The following is a 19,294-nucleotide window of genomic DNA, read 5'->3' as shown; positions in this document are numbered from 1 at the left end:
CGTTAAAACCCAATCTAGTCCACAAATTGGGGGGCATGTATATTGTATTTAGATTGTAGGCCTAAGAAAAAACCATGATTTAAGAACCATTAACAGCTTCTATGGTGTTTAAGCCATCCCAATTTCTTTGTATTTATGTTGACACGATCTTTACGCCGCAAGTATTTTTAAGCGACCAGTCAAGCAATTCTGTTGGTGCAGGAAAAAAGTTCTTCACAGCATGTCGCATGATCGCCAGCGTTCTGGTGTGTGTGTGGTTTGTTGGCCCGAACCCGGTCTATGAAATCCCCTCACCCAACCCCCCTTGCAATTGTGTGTTTATTTAGCCCATATATATAAGTGAAACCACACACGTAAGGATAGTATCCTTTCTGAGCCCTTTTGCTATTTTGGTGGCCTTGTTCACTAGAGTAAACTCGCGGAGGATGATGATTATGAGGGACCCAATGAAATTGCTGTTATATATACCTTGCAGACAATTGAACAAACGCTGTAATTCAATACCTGCACACGATTTGTGGGGTCGGAGAAAATCCACAGTTGTGAGAAATCAAAGTAAAAATTGTGGAATTTAAAACTGTGCAATTACAAAAAACGAAACACAGTCACAATTGCGAGATATAAATGCTCATCTTTCTGAAATTTGTTTTTCCTTAAGCAATGTTGAGTAACTATAACCTTTTTTTTGTTTCATGCGCATTTTGCATGTTTTATATATGGCAATATTCTGATTTTTCCATCCTCTGTTTTTACGAAAATTTGGACAAAAAAGTACTAACTTATGGGGAATAAACAAATTTTTAATGGTCTTTAAAGCACTGAACGTTTCTGCAAAAATAGGATCTGCTGTTCAGCAGAAGACATTGGAAACCTGCTTGATAAAGCGCTGTTGCCCCACTGGCCCAGTTTCTATGCAAGCACTCTTATGAAATTCGAAGAGAAAATTAAATTTAAAAAAAATAAAACATCAAGTAAAACACGACAATGGCAGAATATTGTTATGCATAGATGTCTTGTTTGATGTGCCCATTTTGGTCAAAGCAAATTACCATTTCACACCACCCCATAGTGAGGGAACTGCCCTTGCGTTGTTTTAAAATTGTCTTCATTGTGAACGCCGAGCTTCGGTCAAATTCTTTCTGTGAGAAAACAAGGAGGCGGTTTTTCTCTACCGAAAGTATCCTAGGCTGCTGGCATGTGTACTGGCGGCCCACCGATAAGTTGATCCAGAGAGATGGGAGTCCCCCGTGTAGCTTCAGGTAAAGTCTTTTAAAACTCCCGAGAATAAAGACAAAATAAGAGTGACAAACAAAATAGCTAACACAAATAACAGACGGAAAAGACATGTGTAGGGTCTTGGGGGTCAGTGTTCTGCAAGCATACCCCCACGTAAAGTTTGCTCGCTTTTCAGATATTGGCATATTCAAAAAAGATCAATTTTCATACGTACTAACCGCACATAATCACTATAATGAATAAGCCCGCTGGATAAATAACGAAGGGAACCTCTTTGCATTAATTTAGCAATGAAAATGGAACAATTGAACGCAAAAGTAATAAATGCACTCATATGTCTTAACATTGAAAAAGGGCCAGTACACACGCTGGGTGAACTATTAGAGAAACATTCATTTGATGCCATTCATTTGGAAAACCGATCGCTTCAGTCAAGTCAAAACACAACGTTTTAATGAAGTTTTAAATGTAAAATAGTCCCTTTCAGCACACTTGCAAAAACATTAACACCTGAACCATTGTGCCTTATTTCTGAAACAACACGAGCAGAACGTGCTCAATATCAATATAGAATATATATATATATATATATATCTTCTAAAATGAGCATTTTTCTCAGGCTCCTATCTTTAGGTTCAGTTATCTCACTTTAATGGCAATGCAAATAACCTATTCATTGCCATTAAAAAAGTGAAATTACTGAACATGCACACCGGAGCCTAATAAAAATGATCATTTTAGAAGAAAATTTCAAATGGCTCGTATGGGGTTTTGCATCTGAACTCTTCATATACTTTGTATTTATGCAATTAGCAATTAATGTCTGATAAAGATTTTTCCATGATCTAATCTACATTGATAAATAATTACTCCTGATAACCATTAAACAACTGTTTTACTACTGGTTTAAATACTGTGTGTTGAGGAACTCATTATTTGGCATACTGTTGCGTTGTAGCATAATAATGTATTAACAAGATAGGGACAAAATATAATAATAAACTATGAATTAACTATAATAAACTAATAGTTTTGCTAATGATTTACAAGTGCTTTGTTACTATAAACCTATTAAGTATTACTAAAATTAGTTTTACAAATGATTTACAATTGTTCTGCTCATGTCTCATGACCATAAAAGACCATAAAAGCACACATCAACTCAACATAACAAAAACAAAAAGACTCAAAGTCTTAGTTTAGTTTTATTATAAATCAGTTCTCCATAAACCAGCATGTGAACATCGGCTGCTAGCAGACATTCAGCTGGAGTCTTTGATAAATGCATCTACATGAACAAAGTCTGCATGTGGATATCATAAAACTTGCATCAAGTAAACCACATTTAGTCAACAAAATGGGGCATGTATATTGTATATTTAGATTGTAGCCTAAGAGACCCTGAGTAAGATAATTTACCACTTCTATGGTGGTTTAAGCAATCCAAATTTCTTTGTATTTATTGACAGATTGCAATATTTAAGCAGCAAATGCTGTGGAGGAAAAGCAGCACTGCAAAAAGCGTTTTTGGCGCTGAACTCTAATCAATTTGCAAGACAAAAGTGAAAATAGCAGGATATGAGCTGCAGGATTATAAACTCGCAATTATGAGGAAAAAATGAAATGCTAGATATAAACTTGCAATTGCAAGTAAAAATCCTGAATTTTGGGGGTATAAAATCACAGTTGTGAGAAAAAAAAGTAATAATTGTGGAATATAAACTTGCAATTACAATTTTTTACGCATTTACAGTCACAATTGCGAGATATAAATGCTCAATTCTGAAATTTTCTAACAATTTTGAGTCTATATCTTTTTTTTTTCATGCATTTGCATGTTTATATATGGCAATTCTGATTTCATCTCTGTTTTTACAAATTGACAAAAAAGTACTACTTATGGAATACAATTTATGGTCTTAAATCACTGAAATTTCTGCAAAATAGATCTGCTGTTCAGCAGGAACAATGGAACTGATAAAGCTGTGCACACTGGCAGTTTCTATGCAAGAACTCTTATGAATCAAAGAGAAATAAATAAATAAATAAAACATCAAGTAAAAAGACAATGGCAGAATATTTTATGCATAGATGTCTTGTTTGATGTGCCATTTTTGTCCAAGCAATACCATTTCAGCACAACCCCCAGAGTGAGGAAAATGCCCTTGCTTTTTAAAATTCTTCATTGTGAAGGGCTTCGTCAATTCTTTCTGTGAAAACAAGGAGGCAGGCTTTTCTTACCGAAAGTATCCTAGGATGACTGTTGCCACCATAAGTGATCCCAGAGAGATGGAGTACCCCACCGTGTAGATCAGGTAAAGTCTTTTAAAAACCTCCTGAGAATAAAGACAAAATAAGGAAGTGAAAACAACAGCTAACAAATAACAGAACGGAAAACAGTTGTAGGTCTTGGGGTTCAAGCAAGAATATCAGAATTGGCATATAAAACAGACAATCATAGTATAAACAAATCATATATTGAACATGTATTAGGACTGACAATTGAAAAAAAACCATAAAAAAAAACAATAAATGAAATAGCTGCAATTAGCATTTACATTTAGTCATTAACAGACACTTTTATCCAAAGTGACTTACAAATGAGGACAATAGAAGCCAATCAAAATCAACAAATAGAGCAATGATATACAAGTGCTATGACAAGTCTCAGTTAGCTTAACTCAGTACACATAGCACGTTTTTTTTTAATTATTATTATATAAGTCCCTTCTGTTTTTTTTTTTTTAATTTTATAATGAATAAAAAGAGAAAACAGATAGAATACAAAAAAGATTAGAAAAGCTAGTGTGTTTTTTTTTTTTTTTTTAAGAGAACCTTTTAATGAATTCTTCATCTCAATACAGTATATTATGACCTTGTCTGAAACAATCCCAGTTTCTTTATGTTTACTGCTATTTACACCACATTAAAACACATGCCAGCAGTGTCTAATTTCTGTTTGGGCTTAAACTCAAAGCTCAAGCTTCGCATCTTTTGGTGTGTAAACAAAAGCAGAGCTGCTGAAGGAATTACCTATCCAATCTCTGCCTTTGGCGGTTTTTCTGCCAGAAGTGCAACTGTTTATTTGGAGAGCAAGCTGACAGCCGGTGACCTCTTGCAAAAAACTGTTTGTCTGGAAGTTCAGAGACTCGACAAAAGCTGAGCGGTGAGCGGCCACGCTTTCAACTGCGATTACTTCAGGCTGTAGGCAGCCGAGCAAGTTCACATTGCGACCGCACTAACTGAGCGAAGCTGGATCAGTGGTGTGCATTAGAGGAGAGCAATCTGGAGCTGATAGAACAAGAGATTTGTCAGCTGTTAACATTTAGCATGAGATGCGATGGCCAAACCCAGCGCTGTGTTAGTGCTGTTGAGTCGCTGCACTCCAAACGTTTCATTTGCATGGATGATTTCTCATTAACTGCAGAATGGCTTTTGGGACTTGGGAAGCAAAAAGGCATGACCCTCAAAATATAGATTCCTACACTCACCAACCGTGTTCCAGATCAAAGGAAAAGTATCTCCCAAAAAGTGGCAAATAAAAAACTTGAAACCATATTGACTATTTGAACGTTTGAACAAATATGTTTTGTGCGGAGAGCACCCAAGGACCTGGAAAGCTAATCTGGAAAGCCTTGTGTCAGAATTGTTATGAATATGAATAAATTAATCCCGAACTAATGATTGCAAAGGGACAGCTTGCTCAGACCTAAATGATGGATGAACAAATGAGATATGAGCAATGATGCATAACATTAATGTCAGAACTGAATTTGAGCAAATTACCTTAATGATCCACTTCATCAGGAAATAATCACATAATACAGAGAAATTACTCATTTTGATCTATTCATGTCAAATTGTGGAGCTAAAGATGAGTGGTATGACCATAAAATATGCAGTCATTTAGAGTTTATTATCCTGTGGTAGATATATCAGCGCTATCACAGTAAATCAGTCATTAATCTAAAATTAATTGTGAGAGCAAAATGAAATATACAACAGAGAAGGACGTGACTCAAATCACACACACACACACACACACACACACACACACACACAAACACACACACACATATATATATATATATATATCTATATTTCAAAATTTAATTGCAAAAAAGGCACAAAATGCCCTCTGTATTGGTTTTTGTCTTACCTTTATATAATGCGATACAAATTTAGAAAAATCATATGAGCAAGGGTGATGTTTTTCCTGAATGAATCAGCCATTTGAATGAATCGGTTGAATGAATGGCTCACTCATTACTGCCGCCACCTACTGGGTGGTTTTTAGTTTTTATATTTAGAGTATCATTTAAATTTAGCAGTGTAAATGCATTCATGCCACCTCTGAGTCTGAATGTGTCTGTGTAAACATACCTAAAGCAACTTCAGATGCAGCTTCTGAAAACAATGTTATAGCCACATTGCAACCTTAAAGGTTTGTGTATGTAAATGTTTATTCAGTGTTTTTTCTCATTTAACACGTTTCCATAATAGAACGTCTAGGAACTTAACCCATAGGATTCTGCATAATAATGCAACAGGAAACGTGTCAGTGGGCCACAAACGTCTGAAGCCCTAGAGAATCACACTGATTCATTAGCTGATGGTGTTGAAGAGACACCATAACACACACATCACAGCACACTGATGGGCTTAAAACCTGTCAGATTTGCTGCTATATACAGAACATAAACCCAGGCAGCTATAGAGAGTATCTACACAGTAATCCAGATGTTTTCTATACAAGTTTCCTGGTGAACTACATTGATTATGTTGATTCCATTGATTAAATTCAGTTCAAGTCCTGTGAAGTGAAATAGTTTTTCACTGAGGCTTTAGCTGATGTGCATTCTTCAATCTAAATGATAAATAGTTCAGTTCAGCCCACAGCTCAGCCTTTTTGCCCGTCGACACAGAGATGAGAGAAACAAATCTAACAAAAAACTAAACAACAAAAAACTTCAGTGTTAACATTGATGACTAATAAATTGTGTTCATAATGTGGTTTGAGTTTTATAGGAATATGAAAGAAAGTGTTCTCATGTTGTTCCAAGTCCTGCATGTCTTCTCAAGACACGACAGCTTTGAGTAAGGACTAAATCAAAAATTGAAAACACCTAATGGGGGATTTATTAATCAGTTTTTGACTCTTTTTCAACAGAAAAGAAATACCTGCATCATATTCACAGAACACCTGCGTGCACAATGCTGAAAATGCACTGCGTCTCAGTTTTTAAATGAAGTCACTGACATTCTTCTCTGCACACACACACTTTTCTATTAAATTATGCTAATTTAGCATAGTTTCTTATTCACAAAATAATCCGGCACAATTTGCATTGTGCAGTTATTACTAAATGAGGAACGTTTGTACAATAGTTTACTCTTTTAACATTATTGAACATTAAACACTAACAGTCTTCTCAGTTTTCGCAAAAATATCTACTTGAATATACCAGAAACTAGTAAAGGAGTATAACTGAGCTGAAATAACTGAAAACATTACCTAAGTTCAGCTAAAAGTTTACTGTAAGTTTAACTGTACTGCATGAGAGAAAAACAAACATACAGAATCTATTTAAAGTAACATTTTGTACTCAGTTTGTTTGTTTTGATTTTATGTTGAGTAAAGAGTACCTAAATTTAACAGCTATTAACAGTTTAAATTCAAGTAAATTTCCTAGATTCCAGTTTATTCAAGTCTATAATTTTGAGTAAATGGAGAAAAAAAAAACAGTTTAAGCATTTAATGTTTAATTATGTTGTACTTTTAAAAGAGTCTCTGTGGATTAAATATTGCATATTATTTGTCACTGCAGTAATATTAGCACAGCTATTGTTTATTGAGAGAAGCAACACAAGTAACTGTAGCCCAGTGTTGCAGAGAAATTATATTTCAAACACACAACATTTTAGTCATTGTCCAGGTATATGTCTATACATTGCATCCATTTATATGTTTGTTTGCTTCAGTGTAATTTTTTATAGGTCAAGTTGCCTACATAATTCCTTAGTGAATCAGATACAAAACCAGTTCAGTCAAAATGTGCAAGAAAACACTTATAGCAGACGGACACCATGAGGAATACAACATGAGGCATATTCTGAATTAATCAGCAAACGATCAGAATATTTAATTTACATATTCAAAATTCTTGTGGGTGAACTCAGCTGATAACAGCAACTGTAAGGTGGAAGGTCTTACCCTCTCTTGGTCCGGGTCATAATGGGTGAGGAATTTGGCACACTCGCTGTAATTAGCCCAGGTTTTGTTGTTATTTGACGCCAGCTCCCAGGTCCCATTGATGTCACAGCGCCGGTACGCACGTCCTGTGGATACAGCACAACACATACTCTAACAAAGCAACCGTGCCTTTATTTAGGACATTCGTGTATTGATTTCTCAATCAGACTGACAGCATAGAGCCACAGTGTATGAAATTATCAATGTTTGCCACTACTAGCATCTAACTGTGCTACAAATATGGACTGAATTATTGATAAAAGGAATACAATAATTATTAAAAAAAAAACAGCCTTGAGGACAGACTTGAGTAAGATGTCCAATTAGTGTTTTCATGTGTAGGTCTCTATTGTAATTAATGGATCTCTAAAGCTCTACCGCAAACACTGTTTAACAAGAAAGCTTGTTGTTTGGAAAGCAGTTTGAATCATCATTCAAATTTGCTCAAAATCTATTGTTACCACCTTTTGCAACGAAGTGTTACATTATTGCGTTAATTCAAGAATTAACAAAATATAACCTAAAACATATAAATGTAAACTTTAGAAAATATACCTTTTTTATGGAAAGTAATGTGTTAGGTGCTTTTTTGCATCAAAAAGTATGAGTTTTTCAGCCTTCTAGGATATTCGGTAAAACTTTAATTAAGGACCAATTATATAAGGATCAATTCTCACTATTAACTAGACACTTATTAGCATGCATATTACTAGCATATACTTGTAAAGCACATATTAATGCCTTATTCTGCATGACCATATCTTAGATCCCTTAATCCACTCTATACCTAAACTTAACAACTAGTTTACTAACTGATAATAAGCAGCAAATTAGATGTTTATTAGGTGTATTATGCTATAATGAGAATAGGTCCCTAAATAGGTCCCCATATCTTAAACTCAAATTATGAAAATATCAAAGTGATGAATATGAGTGTTGTAAACAAATGTTCTCAAATTGACTCATTATTCAGATTTTGGAAATGACTCTTTGAAACAAAGGAAATAGGAAATAGGTTCTCAGGAAATAAATGAGTGAATGAATAAACTTACAAACAGCTCTATTGTATCTTTCCAGATAGCTGTCTGATTGCATAACATCCATTATATGTAATGTGTTTCTTCCAACACTGATTACTGCTGTAGAATAGCACCACCCTACTCAGTTACAATTTGTAAAGCTACAGTAGCACTGTTTGTATCTACCCAGGCTCATTGGAAATATGTGCCTTTACCTACATTTCTACAAAACTCAAAAACGTACCTAAACGTACAAACTGTTGCAGTTTTCAGGTTGAAGTGAGCACTGGCGGCAGTAAAACTCCAACCACTTTTATTTCTTTTTACTCAAAGTATGATTTACAGAGACAGAATTTCGAATAAGAAAGCCTAATTTTCACACAATTCCTTGCACAATATTAATTTATGACCTTAAAACAATTTTAACATGCTGTGAGATTTGAAAATTTATCATTTTGAAAGTTAGCATCACATATACAGCTTCTTATATATATGCGTTTTCTAATGCAGTATGTTTCGTCTGTAGCTCACGTGATACAGCGTGGCACTTGCGAGGTCAAGCACTTTGAACCCTGTTAAATGACGATACGACAAAACAGCTCAAATGTGCATATAAGGATTTAAAATAGCAGGGTTGCATAGCAGAATACATGCCAATGCAGTAAATACGTGGCCACGGTCACGTATTGAATGCGCATTTTAGCGCCACCCACTGGACATTTCAATTTTAATCTGCAGCAAAACGTGTTGCAGAAATGTTGCCTCAAGCATGCATTTCCAATGCGCCTGGATTGGTTTGTATTGTTTTCTCCCTTGGATTATTTGCTCATGGTTACATGTCACTTTGGCATCTGCTAAATGAATAAATGTAAATGTAATGAAGTCAGGAACAGCACTGCTAGTGCTCAATTCACTGTCCAGGTCCACAATACATCTGCTTTATGAAAACACACCCTGTTTTTGTTATGAATACAAGTCAAGCATGTAAAAATGTATGGAAGTATTCCAAAATGTTTGTCTGAAAGACGAGACAAGAATTTGGAGCACCAACAATGATGAACTGAGGAAAAAAGCACAGATTTTGGAGGTGGCGGCTTCCAAATATGTGCATCCTGGAGGTTGTCCAGTATTGTCAAGGGAGCGCCATGTGCATTAGACATGTACCAGTTAGCCACAGGTCACTGGATGCAAGCTCACCTTTGTGGTTGAAGTCATATATGTACTCCGGGCAGGCAGTGGACACCATGCTTCCAGGCAGTCCCTTGGGCCAGCAAACAATGCCATCCCACTCCGGCATGCAGTAACCCTCTATAACACAAAGCAGGATTGACATTTAGATAGCGCAAACTCTACCACTCCAGGACCTGCACCACCCAACCACTCCAGCAAAACATGAATACCCTCCTCCACAATCTGTGGACAGAGTCAGAAGATACAGTGTAGTTGACAGAAGGTTTCTCTGGCACTGGGACACATTTAGCTGAGTGACAGTGCTACAATCTCTGCTGGTCTATCTGCTCGATATATTCAGACAGAACAGAAATTGTCAATCACTGTAACAATGCATAGCTTTCAAAGCACTGTTATCTTGTTTGCCCTTTACATGCATGTTTCTATTGTAGTTGAAAGCCAACATGAAATAGCATTCGTAACCGATTTTGTTTCAGTAATCTGATGTGAAACAGGAAAAATAATTCAAAAATAAAAAATCATTGAAATTTAACTTGATCATGAAAAGTGTTCCAGTACAAGAACAAAACCTGGGTTAAAAAGTAAAGTTGTTACAGTTATAACATTTTATGCTAAAAGGACATATTTGTATGACATTTTTGAATTGTGCACAAACACAAACAAAAAGGGTTTTGTGTTGACTTCAAAGACACAGCTTCAACAAAAGCCCATTTTGTGTAGTCTCCAATTTTATGCTCTATTTCCACCTGGTATAAAGATGCATTTTTAATGATCCAATCACAAGTCACGATGCACACTGTTTCCACCTTGCATTTCAAATGCATCTCTTGTGACCACTTCTGTTTGTATCCTTGAGACACTCCAGTCTAATTTAGTCAGACCTGACATTACTTTTTCAAGTCTGGAGAGTGTGGCACACAAATACTATTGAGTGAACAAACCAATGTTACATGGATTATGAGTCATTAGAAAAGGAATGAATGGAAATGAATGCAGGGGTAACCAGTGTATTTCTGCTTGTTCAAAAGTGCCACCTACTCTCAGAGAGTGAATTTGCATTTTTATTCATCCAGTCTGCTGATTTTGTTGCTGTCAGTGTTATAAACCACAGTCCTTAACCACTGCCTGGATCGACATTTCAATCTGTAATGTTAGGCAGTTTTGATTTATATGCGGTATAATACTTTATGCTCGCGCGTTAGTTATGACGAAAGCATTTGTGAAAATGTAAAAACTTAAGAGATCTGTGTTGAGGTCACTGCATTCAACAGACAAGACTGTGAGCAGCTACATTGCTCAGCACTGCAACCTTTTATGGAAGTAGATCTAAATATACAGTAATATTATAATCAACACTTTTCATTCTTAGTTAATCTTGACAGGTGTAAAAGTAAAAAAAAAAACGCCAAGTATGACACTTTGTTTAGATGTGAAGATGCCAGCTAATCATAGCAGTGGGTCTTTACATTGAAGTTTTAAAGGAGATCCATCCATGTAAACTGTTCAAATCTTAGGAGTAAAATCAGGGTAGAAAATGCAATTTAATTCTATGATGGCAGTTTTTGATGTACAGTGCAAGCATTATTCGTGTTCCTCAAGACACATCATAAAAATACAGCACATGGACCATTTAAATATCTTGTTTCACTCAGAAATATGACAAATTAAAAGTAAAAGCCTACAGTTCTATGTGGGACAACTAATACAAGCTAATAATACTAAACTTTGAGTTAGCACTGTAAAGTTAATGACAGATTGTGCATGATTACATATAAAGTCTTTAGCCTTATTTTAACACCCCTTGAAATGATTTATTTCTGTACTTTATGTAATTATAATGGATTGGATTGCACTTTAGTGTGACAATGACTTCTATTACACGTGTGACACCATCTTAAAACTTCACCGGATACAGCAAAATCTCTTTCGGTTGCTTAAACAACTAAAACACATTGCAGACATTTATCACAACTTTTTTGTTTTCTTTGTTTCATGACATACTATAACTTGCTATAACACCAAAAGCACAAAGCAGATTCTATTCCTGCACTAGTAACAATGGTTCATGTCATTCAACTCTCTGAAAATTAAATAGTGTAGGAACAAAAGATGAAGCTAAGATTTAGACCACCTAAGTCTGTTCTTAAATATAAGTATGAAAAATGGCCACTTATGATTAAAAAAAAAAAGCCTAAAGATCTGGAAATACATTAATGACAATATACAACATCTCAAAGTTTTGAATGAGTCTGAATAAAGGTCTCAGTGCACTTCTAAATGCTTTTTGATATTAGCTGTTCTTCTGTGCGCAGGCAGAAAAATTGTCAGGGTTCAGTCCTGGCAGTCCTGTCCTTATTAACTTTGTATGTCAGTGTTTGTTTTATGTGTGAGCACATAGCTTTGTGTTTGTGTTGCCCATGTGCTCCTCTTGTCTGGCCTCCTTGTTTCCCTTTACCCTGCCCATTTGTTTAGCATTTATCTAGTCCTCATTTGGTTAATTTTCACCTGTTCCTTGTGTGATTTCCTTCCTATACATTATTTTCCTGATTGTTTAGTACCACACATTTTGTGTTGCATCCTTTGTGTCCCTTGCCGTACTCTTTTGCTTTTTAGTTGTCTTGCCTTGTCCAGTTATTGTGACCTGTCGCTGTTTGTGTTCTAGCAGTCAACTCAGTTAGGCCAGTGGATTCTGCCAGCTTGTTTATCCCAGCCTTTGGAGTGCCCCACAGGCTCTGACCCCTGGATTTGCCTGTATGGATTGGCTGCTTATTTACGACCCCTGTCTGTCATCGACAAGTCCTGCTTCAGTCCCTGAAGTTTCCTCACCACCTGACTTTCAACCACTCTGCCTGCCTGATTATCGACCTGTCTGATGTCAAAAGTTTGCTGTCTGGACTTATCACCTGGTTTCGATTCTCAGTTGGCTCTCATTCTCTTACAGTTATTTATTTTATGACAAGTTTCCGAATAGTTCAGCATGGTAATGGGTATGCCAATATTAATGCATTTGATCTTGGCAGAATAGATTTGTTATGCATGCTACTGCTGCAGCTGATTATTGCTGTTGCAGAGCAAGTTTTGAGACTTGCTACCGCCAATACATCCACAGACATGCTCCTGTGAGCATGTAATAGATTTAATAACCTGTAGCACATCTAGACAGGTGGAGCTGGGGGAGGTGGAGGGATTCTGATACAGAAAACACAGAATCAGACCATTTAACTGTTCAGTAGTAATCTAACTGGCTGCAGATGCAACTATGGATATAAACAGGCAGAAAATATCCAGTAACATTTCTGGATACTTTCTGAAAGTTTCCAAAAACGTTCAATTTTTTCTTAAAGTTTCTACAAATTTTCCAGAAATGTACTAGAATCTTCCCCTTTGCAACCCCAGATGCAACAGACACCAATGAGCTCATGCCATGTAGTAAATTATGTGATAGCTATCAGATTACATGTAAAAGACTTACCAGTCTGTGCAATCTAGAGTTTCAAGACTGTTCTGGATAATACAGAGACTTGCTACAGGTGATACATACACAGACACATTTTTGTGAGCATTTAATACATACTGCTGCTGCACAAGTAACTTAGATGAAGTCATCCATAGCACATCTAGACAGGTGGAGCTGGGGGAGGTGGAGGGATTCTGATGCAGAAAACAGCTGAGCAGGAAGCTCATTGGCTGAAGATGCATATAGCATGTAAAGCACCTACCTGATAGTGTGCTGCAAGACTTGCTTATAGCAAACACCAAACCAAACCATTTAGCTGTTGTGCATCATACTCATTGGCTGCAGATGCAACAGAGACCAATTATATTGTGCCATGTAGTAAATGACAGCTAGTAGGTTCTAGAGAATGTAAAGGATCACCCTATCACCCTGCACTATCTAGAGTTTAATGACTGAACTAGATAGTTCTATCATGACAGCAGTGATGGATGTGACAATTGTAATGTATCTGGATGTGGAGGAATAGAATATTAGTGCTATTATAGTAAGTACAGAGACTTTGCCAATACATACACAGACAAGATGCTGGTGCTCAAACAGCATACATGAAATTACCCCCCATCAAAGCAGGAGAGAAAATAAAATGAAAAAAAAAAACAAACAAAAAACAAAAAAACAAACAAGCCAATATACATACCTGCTGCTCTAGTATGTATATAAAACAAGCTGCTGCATCAATAGACATGCATATATCTCCACACATGGCATGGCAGTAAACAGGACAGGACAGGATAATATAGCCCTCAAAACAAGCAGATCTACTACCAAGACATATGTACAGCCACTGCTCTGACAAGCAATGAGAACTGCATAAACGCTAGCTATGTGTGATTCGCAGCATGGTTTAAACTCTTTGAAAAAAAAAAAAAGTACAAATCTGTTTTTGGTGAACTATCCCTTTAAGGACCTTACAGCCTGCGCCATCTAGAGTTTCATAACAGAACTAGATATTTATACTAAGTAAAATTTGGTTGAAAATTATCTCACTCTTGGGTCCTCTCTCCCCACAGAAATGCCTTTTTGTTTTTTCCACATTTTCTTGGCAACGCTAGTATTTCTGGCTTTGCTTTCCGTCGCTGTTATTGAAACCAGCTGCCCCCAACTTGCCACAAATAACTAGTTAAGGATAAATCTCGGCGTATGGCTTTACTGCAGATTCATTATTTTCCTATGCCTGTAATTAAAGACTTTCAGAGGGAAAATCAAAGCATATGATGGAGCTCATTTCATATGCCTGGAGACCAGCTTGTCAATTTTTTGCGAATGTAATTAAAGGAGAGTTTTCAGACAACAGGCCCAGTTTTTGCAGGACGCTTGTCATGGAGGCAGTGTGCCTTGTGTGTTTCACATTTCCAAAAATAACAATAGCCAAAAGTCAAAGTTTTTGTCTTATACATAGAGCATTAAGCCGCAGACCGCCTCCAATAGCCCCAGTGGTTTCAGATAAAACTCCACACAGAAATATCACATATATATAATTTCCCAAAAAATCCAAGGTTACGAGGAAGCTATCATCGTATCTGATGAGGCTGTGGCTATTGATGATGTCATTTGGGGTTTCTAAATAATATTTGTCTTCTCGCCCCCTTCTCGCATGAGATTCGGGCCTGGCCCGAATTGTGCCGGCGTTTTGATATATGAAAGCTTTTATAGCAATCTGGTGGTGTTATTTTACAACCAACCGCAAAGTTTGAGCGTCAGGCTATTTTCACACACAGGCCAGAGAGTCTCAGGGCTTGTGGAAGCCACATCCCTGCACTGTGCGACCCATGCTGAAACCTCAGTGTCTCTCTCAATGAGAACCTTGTTCATGCCCTGCCATGGAGACTTGGTCTTAACCGAAGCACAAATGTTCAATAATAACAAATAAGAGCTGTGCAGTGCAGCGAGCTCTGAGGCAAGGCCTTGACTTGAGGTTGGGCTCTGCCACCTCCAGCCTGGACTAGAATAGATAAACCGACTCAGCTAACTATTTGCTGAGCAAACTATCTCAGATACGCACGACGATGCGATGGTCTAATAATAGTTGGCTCGAAGGTTAGTGGAGAATGCCACATGAATTGCACATAAAACGTCAAGGGTGGTCTCACAAAGACATGGTCAGGGGCGAGGCAAAGTGTCTTTCCTCGCTCAGCAAGACGGAGGGATGTAGCGGGCTAGCCGTTTCCTTTTGATGACGAACTCTTGAAAATAGACTTGTTTTTCTGCTACTCCTGTAGGAAATCTCCTTAATGTGCTATGACATGCATTTATTGTACTTGGGCCAGAAACGTCTTCGGCAATTCCTCACAAAATCAAGAGAACACTGAGCATTGCTGCGATGGCGGTGACAGTGACGAGTGCTTAGTGCATCATCTGAGAAAAAAAATGGGAAGGGAAATTCAATTCATCTGTTCTCCATGCTAAACGCTTGGTACAATCCCAGATGCTACAATAATTTATAACACTGTTGAGATGATAAAATTCACACAATGATATGACCATGCTTTAAAAGACCTAAGGAGGAAAATGGGTAACACTTTAGTATAGGGACCAATTCTCACTATTAACCTAGTTGCTTATTATCATGCCTATTATTACCATATTGCCCATTTATTGTTACTTATAAAGCACATACACTTATTCTGCATGACCATATACTACATCCCTAATCCTACTCAATAACTTTGTATAATAAATTTCAGACCATGCGCCAGGTGCGCTGAAATTCTTTATTTTATATGTGCAATTAATTAAAACAACAACAACAACAACAACAAATTACTTTTGCTATCCAGTTTCAGGTTTTTCACTCAACCTCAACAAAACAAGTGTCATATAATTCTCTGGAATCACTAGGTCAATATTAATCAAAATGTTGAACTTTATTATTTGGATGGCTATAACAGGGTCTTTAAAACAAAATATGGGTGTGACCAAGTTTACCCAGATGCCTTTAATTCTTAAATTGTTAAATAATGCATTGTATCGTTTTAAACATCATAAAGCATCTTAACTCTGACAATTGCTGCTTGCTACTTCATTCTTTCATTTTTTAAAACAAATTTATCGATCCAGATACAAAAAAGTGAAAAGTGTGACAATTGACCCAAATACAAAATGCACTGCAACCATTAGCAGTCACATCTGGTCTCAGCACTTCAGAAACAGCAAAAAGACGCCAGGCACGCTCTGTCTCAGAGGTTACATGCTTAGCCTAATTTCAATAGAAGTTCTATGATCAGAAAGACATGTGCATCCTTCCAAAAGGGGTCAGAAAACAGCCACCAGAAAGAGCAGAGTCATCAGGTAAACCGGTCAGATCTGACTCACCCATCCAACACAGGGCCGAGAGCAAAGACCAGATCACAGGAAATCTCGCCCAAGATCCTGCACAAATAACATTACTTGGAACTGATTTGAAAAACATAATTTTCCTTTTTATTTTAGGATGATTTTTGTATATGTATTTGTAGTATTCTGAAGATGGCAATGGTAACAATAACAACCACAACAATAACCATTTACCAGTCGCCACAGAATCAACATCTCTGTTAAATCTTGTGAGAAGCATTCAAATTCAGCACAGAATTCTGTTAAAGCTACAGGTATCAGAATAAACGCCACTGATGTGGAAACCAGGAAAAACATTGTTCTTATATAACAAATCACCACCTCAACTACCTAGACAGCACAAATACATCTGTAAGACGTCTGCTAAAGATCTGGGAAACATCTGCTGCATACTCTGATAAACGTTTCAGAAGCAGTTTACATGCATTCTTATATTTGACATCTGACAGGTAACATCTTAGAGATGTATTGCAGATGAGCAAGCACTCTTAAAAATACATCTTGCATATGTAAATGCAGACATCAAATAGACATCTCCGAGATTGAGTACATGTGCGATTAGGGTGAGTGCTTTACTGTCAGGTGCTGGTGCCACCTTCTGTAGAACTTAATGGCACTGGTGTCCTCAAATGTTAGTCTGGAGTCCTACAATGTTTCTCAAAGTCAGAAAAGTCATAACAGTGTTAGAAGAATGTTATATGTGGTATATTTTCACTGCAAAACATTTTAGGCCGCAAAAATCTGAAATTACTGATTTACTATTTACAACTGAACTTTATAAATACATAAATTACATAAAAAATATTGTCTATTTTCTTTTCTTTTTCATTCACATTTATTTATTCATTCATTCTTAACTTCTCTTCTGCTTCCTTCTTTTGTATTCTCTAACTGAATCTACAATGTCATAAGAAATTTGCATATTCTGTATCTATAGACATTATATGTTGCTAACTTTACATATATATATAGAATATCTCACATGTATTGAAAGGACTATATATAGCACTATATATACTATGTTTCTTTATAGGTCTATTTTTGAATTTGGGGGTGTTTCCTTTTTTTTTTTTGCATTTAATAATAATATCATAATAATTATTATTATTACTATTATAGTAATTGTTTAAATAATAATATCATAATAATAATTATTATTACTATTATAGTAATTATATATATATATATATATATATATATTTTAGCACACATTATTTAAATTTTGACATTTACTATTACTTTACTGCATGAAACTTACAGGAATGTGGATTTGTGTTTCTCTACATTCTCTGAACAATGGGTCTGAATGCAGTTATTGAACATCCAGGATAAACAAAAGGATTTTTGTAAGAAAATATGTTTCAAATAAAAAAAAAATAATAAAAAAATACACATTAATTTATGAATCCAAGATTTCAGATTCAACAAGTTTTGTTTACATGAACCCTAAATTTGCAACCTGATTCACATATTTGTTTACAACTGCATTACATGTATTCCAAACAAAACTTGATCCTATAATAAAATGATCATAAACTATTTTACTCCTTCAGTCATGCACCTCTGAGATGTTCAGTCACTTCAGTAGAGACTGTCCTCAAGTATACTATTTTATAATCTCTAATGGCATTTGGACCATGTTAAAAAACTGGGATTCAAAATCTAATGGACATAAACAGAATATTTTAGAATAACAAGAGCTATTTAAGAAATTAAGCAAAATCGCAAACGCTTGATTTTCCAAGCCCCAACTTTAAAAACGCAATATACGCTAGTGGTCTCAGACTTCTGGACCCCACTGTTTATTATAGTTATTCCTGTCTGTTATTCATCATTTCATATTTCTGATCGAATCTGCAAACCAAAAAGTAAATGAGACTTTGGAAATGAGTTTAAAAGCACAGCTGTCCATCTTGGCAGTGACACGAAAGAGACGTCGGGAGGGCATTAGGTGTGACAGAGCTCAGACGAGCTAAACACTGACTGTGTCTGAATGAGACGTCATTGGAGTGCCAGATCTCTGCTCAACCATCAGCATCCAGCTGCATTGAGACCTGTGGCTGCTAATAGGAGATATAGGAGAATCTACTGTCTCATAAAGCCCCCATCATAACCCTCTGCTGCTGGATTAACTCAAGACTAAGTTCTGTTGAGAACAACTCAGCACTGAGCTGGACTGCCGTTACTGCATAAACACAGTCATGGCCAAATCAATCTTCACTTCCATTTCTTTTTTAATTAAATAAACCATAGCTACTAATGAATTTAAACTGGGTTCTCACATTTTTAACTAATTTTTAATTTCCATGATTTTCGAATCAGCCGTGAATACTGGATAAGTAGCAGTGTTGAGTGCAATGCATTCCAGTAATTGAATTACTTTTCCCTTGAAACAGTAAAGTAAGGTATAACTTTTTATTATTCTGTAGTTTAATCAGTTACTTCTGATGTAATTGCATTAAATAATTTACAATGTATATTTTGTATATAAAACAATAATGGATTTAACATCAAAATATAATCAAAATCTAATGTTAATGTTTGTTTTTAAGTAACTTTTGCCAATTAAATACTCTGGTCAGTTCAATTAAGTATTTATGCAATTTCTATTATTTATTTGAAAGCATTACAAGAGCAGTTTCATGTCAATCCTTCTATTGTCAAAGTTGATATTGGATTTAGAACGTAACCGGTCATAAGTAATGCAAAACTTTTTAGAGAAAAGTAATCTAATTACACAGTTGA

The 19,294-nt window shown here is 36.0% G+C and overlaps 1 pseudogene; it reads right to left on the bottom strand.

The window, feature by feature from the left end:
* Positions 1–19,294, bottom strand: part of LOC109061882 — a 74,917-nt pseudogene that overhangs the window by 13,941 nt on the left and 41,682 nt on the right.

Source organism: Cyprinus carpio, chromosome B5 (assembly GCF_018340385.1).
Source record: "Cyprinus carpio isolate SPL01 chromosome B5, ASM1834038v1, whole genome shotgun sequence".
In the NCBI taxonomy this organism is placed as follows: domain Eukaryota; kingdom Metazoa; phylum Chordata; class Actinopteri; order Cypriniformes; family Cyprinidae; genus Cyprinus; species Cyprinus carpio.
The sequence above is the reverse complement of the archived record's forward strand: the minus strand, read 5'-3'. Positions and strand labels throughout refer to the sequence as shown.